Genomic DNA, 18650 nt, shown 5'->3' with positions numbered 1-18650 from the left:
AAGTCAATATACACCTGAAAGAACTATTTTTTTAAAAAGTCACATAAAATAAAGCAGAGTTTTTAAACACTTCCACACTTATAACTATGCACTTGCTGCTAAATGCTGTAGAAACTCTTCAGTTCCCCTTGACCTCACTGCTATTCCTTTGACTTTGTACATGGGCTTTCTGTTGTATAGATTTCTGTTATTTAACATATTTAATGCTTTAAAACATTCAGTATATGGTTGCTTAGAACTCCTGTTTTGTATTGCCCAGGTTTACAGTGGTTTTGCCTTCAGGCTGGCAAGTGTTGTCTATGAATGAGGCCTAGAATTTTCCACTCTAAGATCCTGTTTTCAATCAATTTCTGGCAAACTATAATTTTTTAAGTTAAAATTATCCATCTTCTTCACTCTTCCCTTTCCCTTTCTGCCAAAAGGATTCAGAAATTTAGAGGAAACCCTTCCTTCCACTAATACTGAGGCAACCTGCAGCTAATGTAGCAGGGCAAAAGGGAAGGTGCCTTTTATAGTACTACAAAAGTTGCTCAAATTTAGCCAGGTTGCAAGCTTTCAGAATGCTTCAGTTTTTACATGCTCAGTGGAGAGTTCTAGACCTTCACAGCTGAAGAGTTTGTACTCTTTCCACATTGAATAAACACCAACCTAGGACTCAGCAGAATATTATTTGCTGCTTCTATCAGGAGCTGCTTCAGGCAAATATCGATTTTAGTATAGAAGCCCCAAGCCAAAAGCAGGTTGGCTGGATCTTTCCTGGGCTCTCAGTCACTGTGCTTCTGAGTCTGACTCAAGTGCAAACGAGACACAGAAGGAGGTTGATTAGGTTGATATCCTTTGAGAGATATTTGTAAACGGAAAGCAGTGCCAGAACTGGAGCTGTGTTTAGGAACTTGAAAAGAACAAGGGTGCACCAAATTAAGGTTGCCCTGTTACAGTTACTCTGAACCAAAAATCAGATTGTGTTCTACAGAATTATTTGTAATTATTTATAGCACACTATTGGTTGTAATTATTTATAGCGCACATTGAGTGTATACTTTTGATTTGGGGAGGTGATAATTAATTACAGTATTGGAATAAAATTGTACAGCTTCAGCACACTGAAGTTTGAAAAAATAAAAAGCAATAATGTCCAATAGGAATACAGATCATACCTTGCTCTGTTTCAGATCCATTTAGAATTCACTGAGGAAAAAGTAGTCCCTGGATTTCCAAGGGGTTCTGCTTCAGTGCTTCATAAAAGTGGTCTATGCTTTTTTATTTCACATTTCAGTAGGTCTTACAAGGGCTCAGTTAGTCTATTTTAGGTTTCAATGGGTTTCTGAAGACTTCAGAGACAATGGCATTTTTCATACCCACCTTTTGGCCTGAGCATACTAATGGTGAACTCTGACACTGGTACCCAGTATACCAGCCAGGGGAAAACTGAAGAAACAAGGTTCAGAACCTTCAACTATTTGTTGAACTTATGCCTAAGTGAAAGGATGAGCAAAAGATAGAATAGAAAGGATAGCGGAGATAGGCAATGACAACATAAGTTTCATGTGATTACAGTCAATTTATTCACATCTGTTACTTCTTAAATCAGCAGTATGAATAAGAGACCATGTTACAAGTTGGGAGTGAAATGAATCAAATGAGAAAACATCACAAAAGTATCCTAAAAATATTATTAAACATCCATAGATAGATGCTTTCAATAGATTTTTAAAAATAAAAATCTGACCTTCTCCTTTGGGTGGTTGTATATGAAGCCTCTGGCTACCCAATTTATCTTTGAATCCTGTTTCAGGACAAGCTGGCCCTTTCAAAGCAGGCTTCTGAGATATTAAAGATAGTCTGAAACATGCAATTTCCTACAGAAGTAGCCTGGGAATACAAGCCCAGCAGAAAGCAAACAAGGAAGACTGGAAATTAATCTTTTGGAGGAAAAGCCCAGTAGGAAAGAATGAAGATGCCCATCTTAAATCCCTAGTAAAAGATGTGCAGGATGATGCCTGCAAGGGATTACTAGGCAGAGGAAAGCACATGGATGACATTTGGAATGTATTTCTCTCAAACAAAAAATGTAACCTAAAACTCATGCCCTGAAGAAAATTAACTTAAATCCTATAGCTCATAGGAACTCTCTGAAACACTAGCCAGTGAATTAAACCACTGATTTAGAGGTTTCTCGGGTAGTTAAAAAATATATGAAGTCTTCAGGGCAGGGAAATCTTTTCTAATACATTTGTATGTCATCAAGCACAGTGCCAAGAAGTGCTGTTCCTTTTATGCCAGTAAGAGTGCAGTATAAAAACTACTTTGTAAGTCTGTAGTTTCATTTCCTTTAAGGTCACTTCTACCAAAAAAATGTTATATTGTATAATTGCTTGCTTTTTTATTTTTTATGTGGTTTTGGCCCTTGAATTTGTCGGACAAAGTGCATGATAGCACCATGCACTTGGTAGCACCAAAGTAACAGTTCATATCGCATCTAGAAGCCAATGTAAAGAGATACAACACTTCCGTCCAGCTGGCATCTAGAGCACAAAGGATCAGTAATCAGTTACAAATCCCTTTTTTGGGGGGGAGTGTTAACTGCTAATATTTGTCTAGGGAAAGGGCCTGGAACAGACAAGGGGTTTAGAAGAGGAATCAAGGAATGGTGAACTTCAAGGAAAAATAGGGAAGCGTGTGAATCTATTTTCAGACCTGTTTGTTCCACGTTTTTTTTCCCCCGTGAACAAATAGCAGAGCACTCTGAGGGGTTTGTTCTGGTCACTGACCACTCTGTCATCAGTTCCAGTGGGAGCAAACCTGAACCTAACTGGAACCAGTTGAGGTACCCGTGGAGACAGTAACCCCAGGTCTGGTCTGAGAAGAGATCCAAGCACGTCCAGCCAGAGGTAGATGGTCAATTTGAGGTCCAAATGCCAGGGTTGCAGGGCATGTCTGTACTGTGGAACTGGTTAAGGGGCAAAGGAGGCACTGCTGCCAGTATATTACCCTCCCAGCACAGTGCTGGGCAGGCTTCCTAACATGTTTGTGGGAGAATGGAAGCCTGAAGGGAAGAAGGCTTTTTTTACATTGTCATTACACATAGGAACAAAGCCTTAGCACATCAATAGCTAAACTGATTTCAAATGTCTGTCCAGCACATCCCCTCACCCTTTGGGTTCTGCCATTAGTGATGGTGGCCAGCACAGGGTTGTACCTGCTGGTATTGGTATGCTTACCCAGAACAAATGTTAGAAATACAGTGTAATGACCAGCTTCATCTTCTGCTCCTCCCCATGCCACCACCACCCACAGATGTACATCTGCTAAATATTTTCAAGAATCTTCTCTGGCATTAATACCTTGTTTGGTTTGGTTTGCTTTGTTTTTTTGGTGTCGGTTCTCTTAATATTGCTGATGTATCTTGTAGTACATCCAAGAACCTTCACCAGGAGTTAGATAACACTTGGTTCTGTACAAATATCTGTGAAAAAATCCTGCTGTCTTGACAGGGTAACAATCAAAGGTATAAATGACAAGCGACTTCAGAAGCGAAAAGCTTGCCATCGTATTTGTGTGATTTGTTATGTACTTAATAAATATAAATAAGTGTCAGTTATGTAAATCTTCCAAACCAGTCTTTGATGACAAATGTAACTTTTTGCTGATAGTTTCACAGAGATGATTCTTGGTACCCACTTTGAAAGAGGAGAGAGGTTCATTGTCTTTTATGACATGCATTTTTTTTTCTTTCAAGTTTCTTTAAGAAAAAAGGCAGTTACAAGCTCCTATGTGTACTCCACGTACTTATGCTTGTAAAGTTGCCTACAAGTTACATTCTTAGTCTTTCTGCAATCATGGTGATTACAGCATCATTGTATAAATGAAGCTAGAAGGGGCCTCTAGAGGTCTGTAGTCCAACGCCCTACTCAAAACAGATCTAATTTCATCTGGTTGCTCAGAACTGTGTCCCGTTGTGTCTTGAATTCCTCCATTTAATTCCTCCATGAGGATATTCCACAGCCTGTCTGGACACCCTGTACCAGTGTTTGACCACTCTCATGGTAAAACAAACAAACAAATGAAAGTCCTTATGTCTAATCAGAATTTCCCATGTTCTGACTTATGTTTGTTGCCTTTTATCCTTCCACTGTGAAACTCCAAGAAGAGTTTGGCTCTGTTTTCTCTGTATCCTCTGGTCAGGCAGTTGCAGACAGCAATAAGATCTCCCCTGAGCCTTCTTTTCTGTGGGCTGAAGAGGCCCAGTTCCCTCAGCCTCTTCTACTACGTCCTGGGCTCCAGCCCTTTAGCAGCTTGGTGGCCTCTGCTGAATTCACTCCAGGATGCGATTCAGATCAGAAGTCTACTTTCATTTCTGTATATATATATATATATATTTCCTTTTATGGATGAACTAAGCCTGTCTTCACTTTGCAGCTTTCTTTTGTACCTATGTATCCACTTGTCTAACTCCAAACTGGTTTTGATTTCTTTTTTTCTCCAGCCTGGATAATTTAATAGAAATAGTTCTGGTGGCTGAAAACAGTAAACTGTGTTGTGTTTATCACGAAGTTTACCGTAGTGCCTAACATATAGAATCAGAGACTGGTAGAGGCAGGAAGGCTCCCCTGGAGATGACATGGTCCAACCCCCTGTTCAGAGCAGGGTCAGCCAGAGCAGATTGCTCAGGTCTGTGTCCAGTTGGGTTTTGAATGTTTCCAAGGATGGAGACTCCACAACCTTTGTGCACAGCCTGTTCCAGTGTTCCACCACCCTCACAATAATTAAGTGTTTTCTTATGTTAAATGGCAATGCTTATCCTAAGGCAACACAGGATGTCAGCATGTTGCAAGGGTATGTTGCTGGCTCATGATCATCTTGGTGTCCATCAGGACCCAAGGCCCTTTTCTGCAGAGCTGCTTTCAAGACAGTCAGTCCCCAGCCTGTATTGGTGTCCGGGGTTGTTCCCGCCTGGGTTCAGGACTTTGCACTTCCTGTTGTTGAACTTCATGAGTTCCTGTTGGCCCATTTCTCTGCCTGTTCAAGTCCCTCTGAATGGCACAACTCTTTGGCATATCTGCCTTTCCTTACAATTTTGCATCATCAGCAAACTTGCTGAGTGTGCATTCTGTCCTATCACCTGTGTCATTGAGGAAGATGATTAAGAAAATATTGTCCTTGGTATCAACCCCAGGGGCAGACCACTAGGGACTGGCCTCCAGCTGGACTTTGTGCTAATCACAACCCTTTGAGCCTGTCAGTTCAGCCAGTCTACTTTGCTGTCCACTTATCTAGTCCATATTTCATTATTCTGTCTATAAGGATGTTATAGGAGGCCATGTACAATATCTAAAATCAAGATAAACGTTCACTGCTCATTTCATCATAGAAGGCTCTCGGGTTGGTCCAGCATGATTTTCCCTTTGCAGTCCCTATGCTGACTACTCCTATCGTTTCCTTGTCTGTAATTTGTTTGGAATGTTTTTCTGGAGGATTTGTCCCAACACTTTCCCAGGGACTGAGGTGAGGCTGACTGGCTTCTAGTTCCCTGGATCCTCCTTCTGGCCCTTCTTGAAGATGGGGGTGACATTTGCTTTCTTCTGGTCCTCAGGAACCTTTCCCAGTCACCACAACCTTTCAGAGACTATTGAGAATGGCCTTGCAGGGCCATCAACCCACTCCCTCACCACTAACCAGTAGATCCCATCAGGTCCCAGGGACTTGTTTATGTCTACTTCAGTTCATTTAAATGTTCCAGAACATGATCCTCCTCCACCGAGGCTAAGACTTCCTTGCTTCATCTTTCTCCTCATGTCTCAGGGGCCTGGGATTCCTATCTTACCAGTAAAGACAGAGGTGAAGAAGGCATTGATCACCTTGGCTTTTTTGGTATCCTGTCACCACGCCCCCAGCTCCATTTCCACAGCAGGCCCACATTTCCTCTTGTCTTTCTTTTGCTGCTGAAATATCTGTAGGAGCTCTTCTTGTTGCCCTTCACATCCCTCACCAAATTCAACTCCAGGTGAGTTTTGGCTTTCCCAACCCCATCCCTGCACACTTAAACAGCTTCTCTGTGCGTACCTTCAATCAGAAAATATAAACTTGGATTTTTGGATTTTGGGAATATATGATGCGAACAGCATCTTTGCAGGAATATATGACTTAGGTTAAAACTAAGCACCCCCAAACCCTCAATAACATAAATATGCAACACAACAAAAATAACAGTGATGACTGTTATATAGACACAAAAGGTTTTTTCCTAGGAAAAACTTCATATAAATATTTTTTCCGTTCTGTGTGAAACATGCCTGACCTGATAGTGATAGGCAGCATGTTTTGTTTGTTACATATTTGCCTTTGTTTTCTTCTTTGTCCTACTGAGTTGATAAAGATAAGATTAACTTATGATCCATAGCTCCTTAAGTAAATTTTCTAGCTTTCCTTGATTATTAACAGTTAAAGTTTTTTAGTCATGTGTTATTTAAACAATGGCCAGATATTGGAGTAGGTACTAAGGGTACTTATCTCTTAAATGTATTTGAACCACTTACAAATAGTCCTGCCACATTTTGTTTGATAAATAAAAACACAATAAAAAGTCTCACAGACTTTGTAGGCAAAAATATAACCCAGATCACCTTTGGAAAAGGCTTTATCTCACTTTTCTGGAGTATAAGTATATGCTAAGAAGAGTATCCCCGGCGTGCTGAAGTAGTCTCAAGCTTACAGCTGTCTTTATCTGCCCTGCTTATATAAACAAAAGTTGAAACATAGGTGGGTCTCTTGGTGGTCCTTCTGTAACTGACAGAAGCTTTTAATCTTTATCTTAGTTTAATTTGTGTCCAGTATTCTGAATGGTTGGTTGATATTGTCAGCCCAATGCTGACGTTGAAGTTAGGTAATTCCTGCTTACTCATTATCCTCTTGAATGCTCTTAAGTGAATGTGGTTTCACTGTACTTATGGAGAGGATCAATTAAGATAATCTCGGATTAATCCCATTACACTCTTTGGTCTTGTTTATGGCTTTCTTTGTCATCAAAGTCACACAAACTGTGAAAAGACAGTGTTCTGTTTGTGGTACTGTCATTATCATTCATTACAGAATTTCCTCCCTATAAATTGTAAATGTATCCTTCATTGAATCCTACTGCTTACAGACATACAAAACAGAGCCATAACAAAGATTTTGTGTTATGTTACTTTAAAAATACCATCTTTTAGGTACTGCTTTTACAGATAGTAATATGTGTAGGGTCACCTTGATATGCTCCTGTGAAATTTATGGTGCTGCTCATAAAACTAACTTTAGTTTCACACTTAAGTTTTAGGAAGTTCCAGACTTTTAGCGGGGCATCTAATTTAAAACTTTTCACTAAAAATGGAGGTTAAAAAAATGGGGCTGTTACTCACCAGCTACTAGAGAGCTCATGAAATAAGTCTATGCAAAGCAGCCGAACATAAGGTGCATTTACCTTTCTCAGTTCAAAACTATTAGCACAACACTTATGGGAACATAAAAATACTTGTTGTTGAAAGAGTGCTTTGATGAGCAAACCTGCTAAGAGCATAGAGGTGTATGGTGCGCGCTGTAATTTCAAGTTGAGCTGTAATCATATTTTTGATGTGTCAATATGTAGGGGAGTAATCTGTTTCACTTAAAGAAAATGTGAGCCAGATTCATTTTCGCTGGGTCAATTGCTGTCACTAATCCAGAGTCTTTGTCAGTTTGCAGGCTTTCTTGTGTGTTGTTTTTTACACTTTTGCTTAAAAGGCAGGTAAGATGATACTGTTAGCACTTTCTGCTCATGTTTTTTTACTTGGAACAATGATGTGATAGACTTCTAAAATAGCTGCTTTTAGCAAATTCTATTTTTCGCGTGTGTATTTGTGGGGAGACAGATGGCCGAAGAAGTATAGAATGACTTTGATTTATTTACATTAACCATTTTTTTCTGTTTATGGTGTTGTCTTTAGTGTCACACAGTGAATAAGTCTTGAAATTCATTCATGAAATGAAACCTTTGATATTCCTGGAGAAAAAAAAATGAATTGTGGTCTCTGAAACGCGGTACAAATGTTAAAGAAATATTGTTTATTGTGCTAAGGTTTGAAGGAAAAAAATGCGACTTTGTGCTTTCTGAATATTTAACCAAAGGAAAATCTCTCAGGACTGTGTCATGTCCACAGTATGAGTTCATCTCCTCCGTTTTATATTTGGATTGCGGGAATGATTCTCTCTCCCAACTTTGTGCGTATTTCCTAGTGGAGTACTTTTGCTATATTTCTTCTTTTTTAAAAAAATTTTGCATTCTAATTCTCACTATTGCAAACTAGTATTTTTGTTGATATTTCTTAGCAAAATTTCATACAAAGTGTATGAATGAGTCTGTGGCTGTGAGCGGGTATGTGAGGTATACAGGGAGGTAACTTTAATGAGTAGCTTAGACTTGCAGTGAATCCACATTTAATATTATTGTTATAAGTACCTGGCACGCAGGAATATTTCAGGATTGGGTCCTGCAGGCAGTCAGAAGGGTAAGGAGCATTAATTCCAGTAAATGAACATGCACATGAGAGCTAAGAGCTTTGGAAGCTGTGTGCCGTGTGTGTATGAACTAATTGTAATGTGTATCCTAGATTTTCTTTTCGGTATTTCACACTGCTACAGCAGTGGGAACTATTTTGTGAATTCTAGGTCCAGTATACAAAATAGGTGAAGTCCTCAGAGAACTAAATGTTGCAGAGTCTGTAGAGTCTGGCATGGCTTCTTTTTTTTTTTTGTTTTCAGACAGAATGTTTAAGAAATAATTAAAGCTGCTCTTTCCCTTCAGGTTTGGTAAGACGATTTTGATGGTTTTGTGAAGCTTAAATTTTGAGAAAGAGGTAAAACCCAAATTGGACGTTACTTTTAAAAGGATTTGGGGGAAAAAAAAAAAAAAAAAAAAAGGTGCAGTGGGAAGAGCAACTCGGTCTAATCCCACGGAGGAAAAAAGAAAAGAAAACCTAACAAACAACCAACAACCAAAAACAAATGTTTTTTCCTCCTCCTTCTCCTCCTCCTCCCTCGCCAGCCAGATCAAACCGCACTATTCCCTCCCACGATTTCCACAACCTCTGTTTTTCGGCAGCGGGGGCCGCAGGAGATGCTGCAGCCGGCGCCCCCGGGGAGCGCGGTGCCCGCCGCCGCCTGCGCGGGCGCCGGGGCTCCCTCGGCCTCCCAGACGCTGCGGGGCCGCCTGCCGTGCCCTTCCCTGCCCGCCTCTGCCCTTCCCGGCCCTTCCCTGCCCGCCTCTGCCCTTCCCGGCCCTTCCCAGCCCGGCCCTTCCCTGCCCGCCTCTGCCCTCCCCGGCCCGGTCCGGCCCGGCCCCGCCGTCGGTCCCCGCAGCCCCCGTCGGTCCCGGAGCGGTCGCCCGTGGGCCCCTCCTGGTAGCCAGCGGGTGCCGGGGTTTGTCCCCTTTCGCTCGTCTTTTTTTTTTTTTTCTTTTTTTCTTTTTTTTTTTTTTCCCCCTCAGTGCACGGGGGGCTAGAAAATCGGAAATGATCTTAATTAAATGTTTTCTATACAGAAACAACCGGGGCCCTTTTTGTGTGGAGCGAAGGCAGCAGACCTTATCACAAAAGACAAAGGCAAATATTTATCAGGGAACAAAAGATGTCCACGGTTGCTTGCAACGGCGTCGGGGGGGAGGACGGGCCGGGGAAAAGATTTTTCTCTCTCTCTTGGTGAAGATGTTTAACAGTGTAAGATGTTTATCGGGCCTCCTTGTTGAAATTCTTTGTTTCCTTGCAAGATCTACAAATGAAACTGTTTTTCTTTCTCTGAAGCACACAATGAAATCCATGAGTTAAACTGCAGCGAATGCAAACACCTGCTTGTCCCTCTGTTGACTTTGCGTTTGGAGATCTTTTCTGTTTCACATGATAATGGTTTGGGGGCTTGGTTTGTCTGGGTTTTTTTTTATTCTGTGCGGAGAGAAATGGTCATCTTGTCTGTCTTCCCTTTATGTCGCTTCTGATGCAGCATTTGTCTCCGTTAAAGGAATACCAGGTTGTTGAATAAAAGTATTCCTTCTCCCACGGAATTGTATGTGTCATCAAGCGAATAAGCTACTAGATTTTACCGCTTTGCCTGTCTGGTGACTGCTTATTTTTGTATGCTTGTTTTTTTAAACACTCTGGTTGATAAGCTACGCGTCTGACAACTTTACATTTTAAGCTATGAACGAGAGGGAGGAAACATTAGAATCTGTGTAACTCTACAGCATTTTTGCCTGTTTCCCTTAACTATTTCATAGATAGAAACACGGCGTTTCAGAGATACTTGAACACTGATTAGCCAGTGATTTCACATGTGTATATCCTTAACACAAAATGATTTTTGTTGGTATTTGAAATGTGCAAACACTTACTTTCATAAGTATTCATTCCCAAAAGCTAGGTCATCAGTTACCTGCAAAATCTTGTATCAGAGTTTAAGATTTTATAATACAAAAAAACCACTTTCTCCGAGTTGTGGAGAGACTAGTTGTGATTAAATTTATTCACATGGCAAATGTTCAGCCTCATAATAAGTATGATAAGCTGACATTATTGCACAGATTTCTGGCGCTGAACAACATAATTCATAGCGGTGTCTGTGATCCAGCATTTGTGTTTTTATTATAGTTCACAGGATTTGAGGAATACGTTAAAATATTTTTCCATGGAAATTCACAATGGAGCTTTACAGTGATGTAGGCTTTTAGGTACAATGCTGTAAACATACTGCATCATAACAGAAGCGTTATACCCAGTCAGGGCTCGTCTGCTGTTTTAATGTATTTCATAAATACCTGGGGGGAGATGGGTGTCTGGTTCTTCAAATGACTGTATTTGTAGATAGTCCTGTTTATCTCGGAAAATGTATTCAAGCTGGTGGCACTCCTGGGAGCAAACACTTGCAGAATTGATACCTATCTGTTTCATATACATCATTAAATTTTAAATTAATAATGTAAAATAAAGCTTTGTAATGTGACACAGATTGAAGTACTGTTTGTTGGTTCTTCGTTCACGACAGTAATATTTTTCTCAGTCTCTGAAACTTCACTGAACTGCCTGCTTTTGAAGAACGCTTCCTGGGTGTGTTTGTAAATTATTTACCTTTGTATAGAACTTAAAGGTTTCAGTTTTAATGAAATCAAATTATTTTAGTTCAAATTTGACAAAAGAGTTCTAAGATAAAGATGCTGTATGATTCTTTGTTTTCACGTATCTATTTTTTATTCTGATTATAGAGTTTGCAATCTATTTTTCTTGAACTACTGAGTCCAGATAATTTGATATAGTTTCTCTTTCCTTTAAGTCGTATAGAGAAGCAGTAAATTAGATGGTCTCGGGATGTTCTTAAAGCAGATAAAATTACCCTGTTTTATTTTTTCTTGGCTTTCTCAATTCAGTTTTTTCTTTACTTTCCCACAAATAAAACTTGTTCTATGATAACTTGCAAAATTTCTCTATTATACTAAAGTGTTTTGTATTTCTGATAATATTAGAGCGTGTGTCTGGAAACTAACACATAAATATAACAAAGTATATATGTATTACGATTTTTCCATTTAATTGAATAAAGTGATTATCTAGGCTACCTTGGCTTGAACTACTATAACTTTGTCAAGTGCTCTGACAAGACACAAGTACTCTAGTAGAGAGAGATTTATTCTTCAGAAATACAGAGTACTTTCTGTAGAAATATATTCTGTAAAATATTAAATGGCATATACTTTTGGACTGCCTTTGCCCTCAAGATAAGTTTTCTTCTTAAAACTAAATTGGGCCTGCTTCATCTTTCTCTCTAGCAGCATATATATTACTTGAGGATTTTATTATTTTGAGTTTTATAAATGCTGTAGTGAATTAATATTACCACAGAAGCAGAAGAGTAAAAAAGAAATAGCAAGGGGAAAAAACTCCGAGAATATGCCCAAGTTCATAGAAAAAGCACATCTTTCAAGATAACTTATCTTCCTGCTTTCTTCTATCCAACAGTATATTCATAATATTTCTTTTACCTATATATATATATAAAAAAATCATAATGGGTAACGTGGTCAACAACTCAAAAATAAAGCAAGCTGTACTGCTGGTGAAATGAATTCACTCCGACATTAAAAAGTAGTTTGTATTACATCGATGCATTGTTGCTTGTGATAGCAATGCTGACCATTCAATAGGGTGGTTGGTGTTGAAGAACCAGGTTTTTTTAATTTATTTTTTTTAATGTGAGTGAAGTATTTAGAGATGAAAGGGAAAGATATTAAAATATGAGTACTTTTGGTACAATTTTGTACAGATGGGACTGTAATTGGTAACATGGGAATAGTATATATACTGAAATATTTGAAATGCTAATTCATTTTTGCTTCAGTTTTCCGACTGCCAGCTGTAATTATGGATCTCATTTAGCAGATGCTAACACAGGGAGTAACTTCACTCCTGGAGTAGTCCCACTGAGACATGGAAGTAAAGTTGAGGCTCAGGTACTTAGGCATTAGTGTAGAGTTCTAGGAATTTGCTGGATGCTGCTATTAATGACTTTCTGGTACCTAGGTTATAAAGCATTTGCATTTTGAATGGATTTTGTTTTATGTAAACTATGTTATTCGCTAATTTTCTTTATCAGGAATAATGGAACCCTTTAGATTTAAATTTACTACTGTTTACAATTCTAAAATTTCATTATTTTTTGAAAGAGGACAATGAATCTGAAATATTTTCTAGCTCCACAGAGTACTTATAAAATTTGAGAAACGTATGTGACATGGTTTATGCAACTATTTCAATTAGGTTTATATTATTTTCCAATGGGACGTATTATATACATAAAACTGTTCTAATAACAGTAATAATATCTTTAAAATACCTCAAATCTAGTTTTTGAATTTTTTTTAAAACATCAGAATAAAGCATCTGTTTGAAATAAGTTCTATACCAGCAAGGGTTCAATTGGCAGAATGAACTGAAATAATAACTTAAGTCTTCCTTCACCATCTTCCGTCTATGAAAATGATACAAACCCTTTAAAAAGACAAACTGCTTTAGCTTATCTTTATTTATTGTTAAAATATTGAATCAACTAAATACATAGAAGGAAGTGTTGGGTTTTTTTCTTTAATGAATATTTAAATATATGTACCATTCGTAGTTCCATTTTTATTTAATTGAAAAATTGCATTTTGCTTCCATGAGAAACCCTCCGTTTTTCAATCCAGTTTGGAAACTTGATGTTGAACTTTCAGGTCAAATGAAATGTCTTTATAATTGTAAAATTAAATATTATTAATATCCTGAATGACTACTTCTGTCCCATAGGACTTTTCTACAAGGATGTAGTAGGAATGGATCCAAAAATATTCTGTATAATATTAATGGCAATTACTTTAAATTCTTTGTCATGTAACAGGAAATATGTTCCTTTTGTAGCACTTTGTGGCTCTTGAACAATCCTGTAAGATTTTGTAATAGAGATATGATTTTGTTTTAGCTTCAGAAATTCTAGGACAGGGTAATATTTTCCCCGCCCCTGTAAGGAGAGAAAATCATTACCAGGCAAAGAAATAAAGGCATGAAGGAATGAATTATACAGTAGAACAAATTCTCCTCAATTCATGAAAAGGAAACTGAGCTTATTATCTTGGGGGTTTGGTGTTTGGGGTTTTTTTACTTTTTTTTTTTTTTTTTTTTTTTTTCCCCAAGTGATTTTAAGATGCTTTAAAAGTTAATGAGAAAACAGAAAGCACATTTTGAAGAATCTTCCGTATGCTTCAGAATATATGAAAGAGCAGCCTGATTCTATGCTTCCTTTTGAAACTTAAACTTAGACAAAAATATTTTTGCGTTTCTTCAGATGTCTTTTCTGCTCCTTGATTTGAAAGCACTGTAATTGAGTAATGATTTGTTTTGATAAGAACTAATATAAGTGTAGTTATAAAAGGGTGAGTAGAGAGGACAAAAGATTGTATTGTTTCAGATTTTCTAAAATATTGAATCATTGTTTTCTTTACGTTTCTGCTATCCTTATGTCAACGCAAAAAAAAGGAGGATGTGATTAATGCAGTACTTAGAAGGTTAAGGTGAAGTTTCAGGCTGGATTCAAAAGCAATAAAAAGTGTAACAGGAAACTTCATATTGCTTCACGTTAATGTTCAGGGCCAGATCATAACTACTGGAACGATAAGAGACTGGGATGTCATTTGCTGTCTGGGTTTCCATGGTTTTTTTGAAAGTACCATGGAAGAAACAACATACTATGTTTTAGGAGTTAATAAGGATTGATTTAAAAAAAAATAGGCTCCTTGCTTTGTCAACCGATACAATTTATTTGTTTTATTTTTTGATGCATTTTTCAAGATTGTTCCCTGTGCAAATTCAGAGATTGAGGCAAGAACTGAGGTGGCAATTTATTCACACAGTTTAATCATAGAACCATAGAACCATAGGGTTGGAAGGGACCTCTGGAGATCATCTAGTCCAACCCCTGGAAGATAAAAAAACCAACTTATTTTCAACCTTTTGTCCCTTACATCTCTTACTATTGCATGTTCTTATTTTGATACTTAGTTATTAGAGCCGTACAAACGCACCAGAGGTCTCTGTCTTGCCACACAGGTACTATGCTTTGCTTTATCCAGTCGTGTTTGTTTTCTTGATGTGAGTGGAAGGTGGCAGCAGTTTAATCAAGTTGGTGTATGATGGGCTCTGAGAAGTTTTGACCTTTCACTTATTCCTTGGAAAGAGGTACCATTCCCATCCCTGAGCGATGCATGAAGTGGTTAATGCAATACCTGCACTGAGTATGCTGTGCCGACATCTGGAGGCTTGCTGGAGTAGAGTGATTTTTTTGTCAGGCTTATCATTAACTTCACAGGATAAAAATGAGAATAATAGCTATACGTACACAGCATGTATATGATGGAGTGTGATAACATTTAAAAATAATGACAAGTGAGACGTTGCTTTAATAAAGCGTGCGTGTGTGTGTGTGTGTGTATGTATGTATAAATGTGCCAATTGCTAGGTTGAAAAGCTGTTAAAAATCAGACTATTAATCCGTTTTCTGTTACAATTAATGCCTAAGGAGCCAGGCTGTGTTGAACAATTTTGCTTAGTGATGGGCAGCGTAGCTGCCTTTTTTAGTAGCAAAGCTCAGATTTTGAGCTCTGCAACCTTCCAGCAGAGGAATAGTATTTCCCTATAGCATAACATTAGAGTGCTGGGCATGCTAGGATGTGGTCAGTCATTAATATTGAGGCAGTAGGAGCAAGTGTAAAAGTGTCTGGGAAGCAGCTCTTCTGGGACACAGAGTAAAAAACACCTTTTGCATGAAAGGAGAAGATGGGTGAGATCTGTTTTGTGTCTCCCTCCTGGGCTGCCCTGCGTCCCTGGCTGTGTGGGCTGCCTCTCAGCTACCTTCAGTCACTTTCGACAACTCTCTGTCTCCCTCTTCCTCCCACCCTCTATCTGCAGCATCTGGATACAAAATGCAAGAGACTGCATGTCTTTTTGGTGAGATTTCAAGCCAGTCTTGACCTTTTTAGGCCAGAAGGGATGACACTGTGTGTGAGAAGCCTTGGTATGACCTTAAAACTGCAGATGAGAGAGAAGATGGTTTTGATGAATAGGCAAGAAACCAGGGCAGGAGAAATTCCAAGGTGTTTTCCTAGCTGTGAGGTGAATTTGGTTTTTAATGATGGGAATGAGACAACAAAAGAGGGAAGGATTGAGGCATTCGTTTTCTCTGTAGTCTGAGTAGTACCAGAAAGATGTTCATGTTTTGTATGCAACATCGGGAACAGAATAAATATATTGGGTTTAAGGATGTTGTTAGTATCTCTGTTGTAGTGAAAGATGTTTCTTAAAAAACTGCATGTTGTGGATAAAATTAGTTTTAAATTGATTTGTTTTCAAATTGGTTTAGCCATTCAGATTCAATTTTATCTAAGACATTGAGGGGTTTCTAGATGACACTTTCCTGAATATCACTACAGAGCTTTTTGGCATTATACCCAAATTAACAGCATGCTGCGTCATTAAAAAATAAAAGAGCTGCAATTTTTTCTTGGCGTAGATGTCTGCAAAGCGATAAAAGACTCCCTATGTTGATTACAAATATTGTAAAATGTTTGCTTTGCTCTATAAACTTGGGGCATTTCATGCTTGGATATATTATTTGTGGCCTCTTAAGACCTTTTCAATTTTTCTGCTTGTATCTTGTTTGACCAGGGTTTCAGGTCTCATATGCAAGAGAGATTTTTGAAGGACAAAACCAATGTGCCCTGCAGAGAAAGCAAAGGCAATGAAGACAGTCATAGGCAGAATACACATTAGTTAGGAATCTTGGATTTACATAATCCCTGCTTTTTTACTGATAGAAAGTTGCACCGTTTCCCAGTGCCCTCATTTCTCCATATTTAAAACAGGAACAAAATTGACCTGGCATGCAAAGAATGCTGTTCTTTATTTCTGCACTGATATACTAGAATTTCTTTGCTATTAGATATTTGTTCATTATGAGCCCAAACACAGTTTGGTCTCTTTCTCCAGTTCTAATGCTTATACAGAGAAATTCCCAAGCCTTGTAGATGTACATTGTAGATGTTCCCAGCTTTTAAAAATATCAACTGAAGAACCACATTCAACTTCATAGTTAAATCTGTGCGCCCCAAATGTCTTCCTCCATAATCCCATATGAGCACAAAACTTTTCCAACCAGAAAGTGCAGTCTTCAGATTTTATGAGTTGTAAAAAAGGATAACAGCTGGCTAAAAGCTTCTCAGAAGTGTTAATAAAATTGTCGTCTGCTGTCCCTGTGATAAAGAGTCAAGGATGGTCTACTTCTGCTTTGGGCAGGAGAGGACCTGGTATTGGACTTGTTCTGTGGGACAGTGCAGGGGCTCCTTTCTCAAGTATTAGACTTGAGCTACTCATGTGGTTGCAGGTCACATCCTAAAGCCCTAGAGCTGGCTGAAAGCCAAAAATTTAGTTTCATAAAACAGTTTTGTGTTGTTTAATTTTGCTTTTGCATTTCATTGCAACAGAAGCATGGCTTTTCATACTTTTTGGTGTAGCACAAGGATAAAGGATTTCGCACATGGTAATAGGAGAAACTATCCTGGAATAGCTGGTGGGCTGGAATCCTGAATGCCTCTTGCTGTGCTTGAGCAGAATAGGGATGCAAATCTGAATCTCCAGCTTTTTTTTTTTCTTCTAAAAAAGAAGAAGTTCTACTTCATAAAATATGTTCTTATGAAAGGCTCGTATTTTTATTTGTTTAGCTAAATTTTTTTCTGGTTCATTGTTGGTAGCATCCAGTGGATAGTTTTTATGCTGTAGCCTACTGCTATGCAGGATTATTTTCCAGATATCTTTCATGTTGAATAACACACCATTTCAGATGGAATTGACGCTTATGAAAAACAGAAATATGAGTGCTGATGTTCCTACTGTGAAATTCTGGAGGCAGTTAGTAAGAAATTTTCATCAGCCATTAAATAATCAATAGTTACTAGTTCACAGAAGGCTTTTCAAAATTTTAATTTCTTTGGTTTCAGGGTATTGGAAGTTACCGATAGCATTTTCAACAGGCCTTAAGGAGTTAGAAGTCTGACTCCCATTGAATTTAAAAGTAATTTGAACATTTTATTACCTCAGGCTTCCTTGAAAATCCCAGCATGCATGGGTTGGATCAATTGTTCCGTTACTACTGAAAGCAGTGAATTGTGGATTCTGAATTTCTAGTCCTTCGGAAATGTATCGATCTGGATAAGGAGAAATGAAACATCCTCAGTTAAACTTTGAATTCTTAGGAGACTTTGTAGAGAGACTTTTAAATATCTCTTAATGAGTAAATTCAGTTTAATTTTTCTTCTTGTTCACCTCTAGGGTCCATCTAATTCTGTGGAAAAGACCATGTGTTCTCAAATATTTCATAACCTTTTCCTTTTTGTTAGTTGCATAATTTAAATGAAAACTCCTCTGTACTGGGAAGGATTTGTGGTGCGAAGGACTTTTATTTTTTTCTATTCATAGTGCCAACAGAAAAAAAGTACTTGGCATCTCTGTCTCTCTCTAGATATCTAAATTTATCTTTGGGCTGTTATCTTGAATTGCTCTGGAAAATAGTCAGACTAACTTACTAGCCAGTTACTCTTTAGTTTATTTTTATAATTTTGAATTAATCAGTCTGAATTTTCTGGGGGAAATGTTTTCAGTGAATAACCTTTTCTGACTATACTTGTTACCTTCTCTAAGTATCATCTGATCAATAATTCAGCCGGTCATGTCAACTCCCTGGCTCATACTGCTTCTAGGTTATATATAGTCTCCGTTAACTTCAGAAGCAGTTCATATGGATGCATGTGAAACAGAGTTGCAGAAAAAATCATCTCTATTTATTGTGCATTGGATCTTGGAGCATGTGAACCAGTTTGATTTCAGATGAAGCTAATGTGGGAGATGCTCTCTAGTTGGGGAGAAGCAAACTGGAGATGAAATGTTCATAGAGTGGGCATCAGGTCCTCAGTACCAACCCAGAATCACCTGTAGCCCGGCAGTTAGGGCATTTTCTTGAAAAGGGTCTCATGTGTATTGACCCTTTCATGCACAGAAAAGAAATGGCTCAACTTT

General features: G+C 38.3%; 1 long non-coding RNA gene across 1 annotated transcript in view; it reads left to right on the top strand.

The window, feature by feature from the left end:
• Nucleotides 1-18650, top strand: part of LOC134521181 (uncharacterized) — a 363047-nt gene that overhangs the window by 26814 nt on the left and 317583 nt on the right. The window lies entirely within an intron of this gene.

The sequence above is a fragment of the Chroicocephalus ridibundus genome, chromosome 1, assembly GCF_963924245.1.
Source record: "Chroicocephalus ridibundus chromosome 1, bChrRid1.1, whole genome shotgun sequence".
Lineage (NCBI taxonomy): Eukaryota > Metazoa > Chordata > Aves > Charadriiformes > Laridae > Chroicocephalus > Chroicocephalus ridibundus.
The sequence above is the reverse complement of the archived record's forward strand: the minus strand, read 5'-3'. Positions and strand labels throughout refer to the sequence as shown.